This window comes from Urocitellus parryii, unplaced genomic scaffold (genome assembly GCF_045843805.1).
Source record: "Urocitellus parryii isolate mUroPar1 unplaced genomic scaffold, mUroPar1.hap1 Scaffold_107, whole genome shotgun sequence".
In the NCBI taxonomy this organism is placed as follows: Eukaryota; Metazoa; Chordata; class Mammalia; order Rodentia; family Sciuridae; genus Urocitellus; species Urocitellus parryii.
Genome location: NW_027551836.1, coordinates 282,064 through 292,792, shown reverse-complemented (window position 1 = coordinate 292,792; position 10,729 = coordinate 282,064). Strand labels below are relative to the sequence as shown.

General features: G+C 35.4%; 1 pseudogene; it reads right to left on the bottom strand.

Annotated features, from left to right (window-relative positions):
• Positions 1-369: 369 nt before the first annotated feature.
• The window catches only part of LOC144251556 (cold shock domain-containing protein E1 pseudogene), a 42,099-nt pseudogene continuing 31,739 nt past the window's right edge, over positions 370-10,729 (bottom strand).

Genomic DNA, 10,729 nt, shown 5'->3' with positions numbered 1-10,729 from the left:
GTAGTTTTTAAAAGGTAATATATCCTACCCTCATATGGTCCTCAGAATTAAAGCATAATGAACAGGAAAGAAAAGGAAAAGATTGAAACTGAGTGCTAAGGCAGAACATCTTGCCAGAAGTAATGAAGGTAGAGTATATACTAAATATCAAGTGCAGAATTTCATAGGGCCAACAAGATAACAGTCTGTATTTTTCACTTACACAGGCGAAGTGGATTTTGCAATTACCAGTTGTGTAAAATGCACCAAATAAAGCTCCTATAATTGATACTATAAGGTGCCACCTTAAGTTTTCCAAGCTGCAACTGTGCATAGTTTTAAAATGGTTTCTTAAATTTATTTATTTTTTTAAACATAACACAAGGAAGGTGTTAAAACTGGTGTAATAGCTCAATAGAATAAGTATTCCAGATTTTGGGAGGGATGAAGAGGGAGATATTCAGAACCCTTCACCAGAATCCCCCCAACTTGATCATAGTGGGTTAATGATGTGCTTTATGGATGTGGTTAGTCAATGGCACCAGCTTGACAAATCTTTCTTTCTGCACCAAATCCCGTTGAGTTATCTGGTCCCCTTGGCTGAAGAAGAACCTTTAGGCGAGGAGTACTAGCATCATCCAGGGTGATGTTCTTCAAGAGACTGACCAACCGGTCAGGTCGAGGAGCTGCAACAGCCTTGGGGCCCTCACAGACTCCCCAAACATTACAGGCACTGCACTTGCCAGTACGCTGATTAAGAATCACTGAGAACTCCACTTCATCTCCTGCTTATAGCTCAATGCCATCTTGAACTTCTTTCACATGGAAAAAGAGCTTCTTGCTATCTCCTACTATGTAGTTAATGAAGCCAAACTGATCTTTCACACACTCTACTGTGGCCCTGCACAGGAGCGTGATGTTATAGGCCATAGTCTGTGCATTTTGGCCCAGGAACTTGACACTCTCCCCTTTCTGCAGGCAATCCCCTTTATTGGCCATTCCAACTATGCCAGATGGATACACCTCACCTTTCATATCCCCCTCATCCATGATCTCAATCATTCCTTGAGACTCAATCTGTGTTGGATCAACACTTCTGAGGGGGCGAATGACTTTACCAGAATAGATAGTGGGATCAGCTTCTTCAGAAATGCCATTCACTGAGTGAGTTTTGTTTACTTTTTCAGCACTGACTTTGTTGCCTTTGCCTTTTGACAAGCTGTATTCCACCATGTCCCCCAGCTCCAGGCTATCGACATCACCAGAGAACTCACTGTAATGGAAAAAGATTTCCTTATTATGATTGGCTGTTTCAATAAACCCAAAATTATCTTTCAGAGTTTCCACATAACCCAAAAGCCTTTTGTTGGAATTACGACCTAAAAGTCACACACAAGTTGCAATCTGATGTCCACTGAGAGCTTTCCAATGACATGAAAGTTTCCTGCATGTTATACAAGTCCTCTTAATTCTTTTCTATTTATGGAATCAGAATCCCAGATACCAATATCAGGCATTCCTGCTTAAAACTGAGAGACTCTGAGTAAACTACATTGATTTTTTTTTAATAATTGGTCCCTGTGTCTTCTCTTATTGTAAGATGAAAGATATTTATCTTACATGTCAGAAAGCTCAATACAAAAATATATTATTCTTACACAATTGGAGAAAAAATGCCAGTTAATCCACTGACAGGGGTTAACAAACAGAAATAACCAACTCAAAAAAAAAAACAACAACAACAACAACAACACCAAGCTGGGGTTGTAGCTCAACAGGAGAGCATTCACCTAGCACATGTGAGGCCCTAGGGTTGATCCATAGAACCACATAAAATAAATAAAATAAAGGTATTGTGTCCAGCTACAACAAAAATATAAATATTAAAAAACCCCACCAAACAAAGAAACAACAACAAAACGAAACAAACAAAAAACACCCATTCAATAACTGGGCAAAAGAACTAAACAGAAATTTCTTAAAAAAAACACAAATATCCAAAATATATATGAAAAACTCTTCTACATGTCTAGCAATTAGGTTAATGTGAATAAAAACTACACTAAAACTTTATCTTACTCCAGCCATAATGGTAATGATGAAGAACACAAACAGTGATACATACTGGTAAGAATGTATGGGAAAGGCACACTTGTACACTGCTGGTGGTACTACATACTAGTACAACAACTCTGGAAAACAGTTTGGAGATTTCCCAAAATCTAAGCAGGGAACCACAACAAGAACCAGCTATCTATGCATCAGTAAACAAGTACAATAAAATTCGCCTAGTATAGTAATTCAATCACATGAGTGTTTACAGTAGCACAATACACAATAGGTAAATTATGAAATCAACCCAGGTGCCTGTGATTAGATGAAAGGATTGAGAAATAGTGGTGCACATACATACAATAAAGTTTTACTCAGCCATAAAAATCAATTATGACATCATCTAAGTGAAATAAGTGAAACTAAGAAACTCAAAGGTCAAATGTTTCATATGTGGAAGCTAGAATTAAGTAAAGAAAAAGAAGGGAAGAACAGAATATCAAAAGATTTAGGGAATATCATTCAGTGTAGGAAAAGGAGATTGAGAGGCAGAGCGGGAATGGGAAAGGGAAAGGAATGAAGAAGGAATTCTTTAATATTAATGTTATATGCATATATAAATATACCACAGGGAATTGCAGCTTTATGTATAAGTAAAAAGAAACAATCAAATATAAATAAACAGACAAGTGAAAGGAAGTTCAGGAGAATAGGAGGAGGAGACTGGAGGAGGAGAAGTAGGACAGAATGGAAGAGAGGAAATCATAAATTCAACTGAAATTCCATGCATGTATGATTTTGTTGGGATGAACCCAACTACTATGTATAACTATAACCACTAATAAAAAATAATATTGAAAATGTATTCTCACTTGTAATGACAATCCTGTAACATAATGCTAATCTACTTTCCAAAATTCTTTTTACTTGCATTCCACGTTAATTGCTACTTAATGTTATTTATAATTTTAACCAAAATTCAGAAATTTTGTGATTCAACAAGATTCATGCTGATCTACACAGATTATTTTTAGCATCATGAAAGATACTAAATCATTTGCATTTTTAAGGAACAAAGCTGAATAGTAATACATAGTACAGCTCACAATATTCATGAGTTACTACTTCTAGCAATAATTTACTCAATTCTAGCAATGAGCGACCTAATCTGCCTTTCAAAAATTCCAATGAGAACATGATTTTTATAGGATATAGAAAGAAAATTACTTAAATATCAAATTCTCAATTCAAAAAATTAATCCCATTTGAAAGAGATTGATAATATATTATGTAGGCCATATTCTTGTATATCAGTAAAAATTACCATGAAAACTTTATCAAAATATATTATAAAATAGGAGCTATAACCTCATTTATACAGGAGAAGTAGGTGATCTGAGGGAATGCTGCAGTTGTCAATAGCAAACTAAAGAACATGTGTGCCCAGCATGTGGGAGGCAAACCCTGCACACCACACGACACGGTACTATGACTCAAGGAGGACCACATCAGGTTACTCACAGAAGCTTAAAATTCAGATTTCTACATGAGTCTCTTGAACTCTAGATGTGGACCCAATTCATGGAGGGATAACTCCTAAATATACACATGAGCTACAAAAGAAGGAGGAGGAATATGAGGAGACCTTCCAACATTTGTTACTATTCTAATCGAAAAATTACTGCTTATAATCAGTATTTGTTAACATAAATCACTGTTAATTTCAAAGAAACATTTCAAATATTTTGGAAATAATGATGATTGATGTTTATACCGTGTTTTGACTTCAATATCTGCGTTGATTGAAAGCAGTTTTGTTGTTACTGATGTGTTCCTATAAAAGATAGCATAGTGGAGAGGAGTTTCACACTTGTTGTGAACATTTGGATTGGCACCATGTTCTAGAAGAATAATTGCACATTCCTCTTCCTCATATTAAAAGGCCTGTTGGTTTTAACCAAAAAATAGATTATAAATTTGGAAAATCCAAGAAAAACATTTCACATGTTTTACTCATTAGTTATAACCAACTGGCATTAATCAATTTTTCTTCTAAGCATTGCATCAAATTAATTTTCTGCAAAACCATTGGCTACATCTGCCTTCATCAACGGTATGTTGTCATCACTGTCTCACAGGTCAACGTTGTATTTCATCTTCACTATAAAAGCCAGCACTGCTGGATTGCCACAGGCACAGGCATAATATAGAAGGGTTCTATGCAAGTAAGGAGGCTTTGTTAGGAATTCATAAGGCACCTTTTGAAATATCCAGCTATTAATGCAATTATAAACATTTAATAGTTCATAATTCCTCTATTTTCTTCTGAAGAAGGTACAATATTTACTAGCTGTCATTACTTAATAAACTAATGAATGATCGGCCTATGCCATTGACACTTTCTTTCATGTTTCTTGTTTCTGATATTGTTTGGGATTGTACCCTGGGGTACTCAACTACTGAGTCATATCCTAAGCACTTATTAATTTAGTTTTTAAAAAATTCTGATGCAGGGTTTCACTAAGTTGCCCACCCTGACCTTGTGCTTCCAATGCTCTAGCCTCAGCATCCTTACTCACTGGAATCATGGGTATGTTCCACTGTGCCTGGTTCCATTGATTTTACTTACTTTTGTCTCTTTATTTTCATAGTTCTGGGGATGGAACCCAGGACTGAAGCATTATGGGTAAAGAAGGGCTATACCATAGAACCACATCCCCAGAGCAGAGTGGCCCACTTGCCTAGAAAGAACATGGCCTTAAGATTTAGCTCATCTTCGGTTTGAGTTCTACTTTAGGCTCTGTGATGTACTAGTTATCCTACAGTCATACTCTCCCTCAGTTTCCTAAAAAACACAGGATTAAAATTAGTATCTCCCAGGGTCCTAATTTGATGCTTCATGGAGAATCTATTTAAAACATTTGAAGAGTTTCTAGAACAAGGAACAGCTCCATAATTGGTAGCTACTGGAATCAATACTATTGCTTTTATCAACTAAGAGTATTTCAATTATTAAATTAGTAGCATTATAGTGACTTTTGCAGATATCTTTTAAAAACTATGTATTTCAATGAGTCTTGGATGCTTTTTTCCCCTATCATTTTAATAACACTGACATTGGAATACCACTAAAAATTCAGGCTGCATTACAACTATAATTGGCAGCATTTAATTTTTTTCTTCTTACACAAAATAAAGAACCATCATAATCCATGGTGCCTTACCTTAACTGAAATGTAAGACAAACAATATATTTATGGCAGTTCTAATCACATGGATGACATTTAAATTAAATTCAGTTCTTAAAAGTACTATAGGTAAAGTAGGCTGAATAACAAGAGCAAAAGACCAAACTAAAAGTAAATACTTTCTTATTTTTCCCCAAGTAACTTAATCCCAAGGGAAAAAGAATCCAAATGAATTAGTATGGTTAAATTAATTCAGTGTTTACATACACAGGATATATGTGAATCAGGTGTTTTCAATGATTAGTATTTAATACTGTCTTAATTTTCCACAAGGGGAGTTGACAATTTCTTACCTCCATAAATGCTTGATGGAAAAGGAGGAAGAACTGTTTTACTTGAAACTGAGTCCTATCACTTCAGTTTTAATTAACTGGTCACATAAAGAAAGTTTTTGTGTAAGAGTTCTGTGAGATACTAGAGTATGTCAAATACAAAATAAGTAGCTGTGCAGTTTTTGAGCATAAAAAAAGTATTCAGTTTATGAGTACAAATGAATAGAATTAAAGAATAGATAAGTATAGTTGAGAACTTCAGTATTTTTAAGTGAAACTTTTATAAAGTAAAGCAATACTTTTGCAGTAGCAATAATATTTTATACTTGCTCTCTTCTATTTCCATCAGAATGCAACCAAAACAAAATTATTAACCTATAATTGCATATGTGAAATAAAATATGCATATATAAAAAGTGTATTGTAGTAATATCTACAATAGATGAAAGGCACTATAGGATGTTAATACAGAAATGTACTAGAAGAAAACAAATGCTTCTTCATGTTGGAAAAGGTGTTTAAGAAATAATAAATTGAAAAGAAGACTTCCTTTTTTTCTACCTCTCTTTTTAAAATCTATTATGTTGTTGATGATTACAATGTTGTTGTTGTTGCTGTTGTTGTGCTGAGGATTGAACCCTTACCCTTGATCTTGCTATGCAGGAGGTACTCTAACATTTGAGCTTCGTTTCCAACCCTGGAATTTAATTAAATCAAATAAAGTACTCTTTTACAGATGCTCAAGTTATGGTGATATATGAACATAGAAAATATATTTATTGTCCTTGGTAAGAGAAGAAATTTAAGTCTAACAAATGAGATAAATTTTTCAGCTACAATGATTTGAAGGTGAAGAGTAGTGCTATTGGGCTGTTGATTAAGGTTTGAGATGTTTAATACTCCTCGAATAGATGATTGGATGGTAACTTCTATGCAGCATTTAAAACTGTGCATGCCACTACCTAAAAATTCCATTTCACTCTTTGTACAGATATTTGAGTAATCTTTTTATCTTGTTCCAGTCACTTATCTTTTGGCAACTGGCAAACAAGTAATTTGTGAAAGTTAATAATGTATTTTGATACACAGAATGTCAAATTTTTGTTCATCGCAAACATTTTCTTAGTGTCATCATGACCCTAAAAGACTGCATGTAGAACTCAAAAATGTAATGATTTTTTTATTTGTTTCTTGTGAAATCAATAACCATAGGAAGAGCTCACATTTTGGGTCAGTGAATATTCCTATGCACAAACCACCAGCAGCACCTACCTTTGATACCATTAATCCCCTCAGAACAGGGTAGGGCAAGGTACTGTAGGACAGCTGCAGGTAGCTCTGTGCAGAATAGGCACCCTTGTGTGCTGCTCCCTTGGCACCAGTGACTGAGAGCCTACACTAACTGGATGCTCTCAACCAATGCCCTGCTATCCCTGCTTGAACAGATACAGAGTAATGCATAACTACAGGAAAGGGCAGTGGAATCAGCAATTATGGAATTTTGTGCAAAAAGCTTTTGGCAGATGCTTTTTTTAGTTTAGTCTGCCTAAAAATGGTGACAAAATTGAAAAAAAGCATGTTGTGTTTTGTGTTTTAGAAATTATGAGAGCTGCCTGTGAACTCTAGTGTCCTCTGTGGGGAGGTAACTAAAGTTAATAAAGCTATTTGCAGAAAATTCAGGGCTTGTCAACAACTGTTGTTATGAAGATGGTTGGATGATCAAGATGACAATGAGTTATCCTTAAGAATTTGATGAACTAGTGAGTAAAGCATGTGAGAAATAAGTAAAATCTTTATTTAGGGGTGGAAGACACATCCCTAAATATACCAGTGTGAAGCAGTTTTAAAAATTAAAAAAAAAATAAGAAAGAACATGGAGCCATCTTCCAACTTCAGAGTTCTTGTGAGGCCCTCAGGATACAACAGATAATAGATTGTATCTGAAAACTTTTCAATTCTTTTGAAAATGTGTACATTAAAAGATGCTGTGTGTATTAATTTATTTTTTAAAAATCAGTCACCCTATAAGGAAATTATAATTACTTGGGAAACCAGTTGAAGTTTTGGGTTTATTTAGCTGCCAATTAGAAGTCCTGGGTACTGAACTTCCAAGGTTTGCAGGTCCTGGATATTGAGCACTCCATAGGATATTAAAGTCAAACATCCTGGTGAAAGGAGAACTGGTCTCCCTTCTGCTCTGCCCCCACCGGCACAGCCTGGATGGTGCAGTCTTCCATTCCATCAGGACACTCTTCTAACCTACATAACTGACTCGCACTTTGGCCTCCAGGATTCATTCAAATTTGTGAAATGAGTAAATAGGTGCATGGAGACACTCAGGACCTCTCTGTTTCTCTAGGGCTTTCAGGTCAGGACCTCCACAAATGGCCCACACCAGCCAGTATTCCTGCTCAATCTCCCTTGATAAGCTTCTTCATTGGCAATAATAATTTTGGTAAGTCATTTTTTTAAAGAGATGAGCACTATACCCAGGTTCTCATACATGCTAAATACTCTATAACTAATCCATATACCCAACACCTCTGTCAATGCTTTTAAACAAAATAAGATTACTATAAAATGGTTTGGTGTTGGTGGGGGTTTGAGGAGGTGACAATTGGAGGAAGCCATAGATGGAAGACAGAGTTTGTGGTAGCAGGTGAAAGGCCTTGTGAGAACCACACTCCATGCTCTTCACACTGCTGAGGTTTTGGGAGACCTTTCTGTACCATGCCCATCAAAAAAGGAAACACTGCCAGCCTAGCCTCTTCAGAACTAAATACATAACATTAATCATATAGACTGCATAGACATATGTGGACTATTTAATCCATCAATAATGAATTCATTTGCTTCATCATGAAACAATGAACATTCGTTAAAATAGTTCATACTGCCAGGCATGGTGGAGCACTCCTGTAATCCCAGTGGTGCAGGAAGCTAAAAGAGAAGGATTGGGATGGGTATGTGGCTCAAGAGGTAGCGCGCTCGCCTGGCATGCGTGCGGCCCGGGTTCGATCCTCAGCACCACATACCAACAAAGATGTTGTGTCCGCCGAGAACTGGAAAATAAATATTAAAAATTCTCTCTCTCTCTCTCTCCTCTCTCACTCTCTGTTTAAAAAAAAAAAAAGAGAAGGATTGCAAGTTCAAAGCCAGCCTCAGCAATGGCAAGGTGCTAAGCAATTCAGTGAGAACCTGTATCTAAATAGGGCTGGGGATGTAGTTCAGTTGTCAAGTGCCACTGAGTTCAATCCCTGAAACCAAAAATCATATTTTTTGGTACAAGGTAAATACAAGAAATAGAGATAATTTTTTTGCACCCAATGAGATCCAAAAGAAAGAAATAGCAGGTTAATGATAAGATAAGATAAGAAACCATTTAATGCCTGGAGGCTAAAATATACAACTATGGATTAGGATTGAATTACATATAAAATCAGGGGAGAAAAAATTTCAGAAATAAATGAGAATAGAGATATAATACATCAAAATTGATTGTGTAATTAACAGCCATAAATAAATTACATACCTATATATCAATGGCAGGTGAACTGAAAGAGAAATTATGAAAACTATACCATTCACAATAGCCTAAGAAAACAATAAAATACTTGGGATTATATAGAACAAATGATTTGAAATATTTCTACAATTAAAACTACATAACACTGAAGAAAGAAATTACAGAAGACCATAAAAGATAGAAAATCTCCCATGTCCTTGAAAGGCAGAATTAATATTGTCAAATTAACCATGTGACCAAAAGTGCTATACGGATTCAATGCAATTCCTATAAAAATACCAATGACTTTTTGTAGAACTAGAAAAATCACCCATAAAATTCATTTGCAAATATTAGAGAACCAGAATAGCCAAAGCAGTCATTAGCAAGAAAAGTGATGCAGGAGGCATCACAATCCACAGGCCTTAAACTACACCACCAAGCCATGGTAACAAAAACAGCATGGTACTGGCACCAAAACAGACTCACAGAACAATAGTAAAGAATAGAATAAACAGTAAAAAACCCACATAAATACAGTTAACTAATACTAGAAGATGGGGCCAAAATATACACTGGAGAAAAGATACCATCTTCAATATATTGTGCTGGGAAAACTAGAAATACACATGTAGCAAAATAAAATTAAACCCCTACTTTTCATCCTACACAAAACTCAAAGTGGGTCAAGGACTTAGGCACTTGAACCCTAGAGACCCTGCAACTAACTGAAGAAAATGTAGGCCCAAATCTCCATCATGTCAGCTTAGGAACTTACTTTCTTAGCAAGACCCATAAACCACAAGATGTAAAATCAAGAATAAATAAATGGGATAGAATCAAAGAAGCAGATTTTAAACTTCTTCTCAGCATAAGAAACAATAATATGAAGAGAAAGCCTACTGAATGGGAGAAAATCTTTACCACATGCACCTCAGATACAACATTAATCTCCAGAATATATGAAGAACTAAAAAACCTTACAACAACAACAATAATAATAATAACAACAACAACAACAATGACCCAATCAATAAATGGACTAAGGATCTGAACAGAAACTGAGAAGAAGAAAAAATACAATCAACAAATATATGAAAAAATATTCATCTCTAGTAACTACAAAAATGCAAGTCAAATCTTCATTGAGATTTCATCTCACTCCAGTCAGAATGGCAATTATCAAGGATACAATCAACAATAAATGTTGGTGAGGATGTAGGGAAAAAGGTACAATCATACCTTGCTGGTGGGGAGGCAAATTTCCAAATTATCAGTATGGAAAACAGTATAAAGATTCCTCAGAAAACTTGAAATTTACCCAGTTATCCCTCTTTTCAGTTTATACCCAAAGGATTTAAAATCAGCATACTACAGTGGTGCAGCCACATCAATGTTATAGCCTAACAATGAAACTTAACTAAGTGCATTTCAACAGATGAATTAATAAAGAAAACGTGATATACTTACACAACCAGATATTACCCAGCCTTAAAGAAGAATTAAATTATGGCATTTGGAAGTAAATGAATGGAGCTGGAGAATACCATGCTAAACAAAATTAGCTAAGCCCAAAGAACCGAAGGCCAAATGTTTTCACTGATTTTTAGATGCTAATTGATAATAAGGCTTGGAGTGGGTAGGGAAGAACAGATATACTATCGACCAGGCAG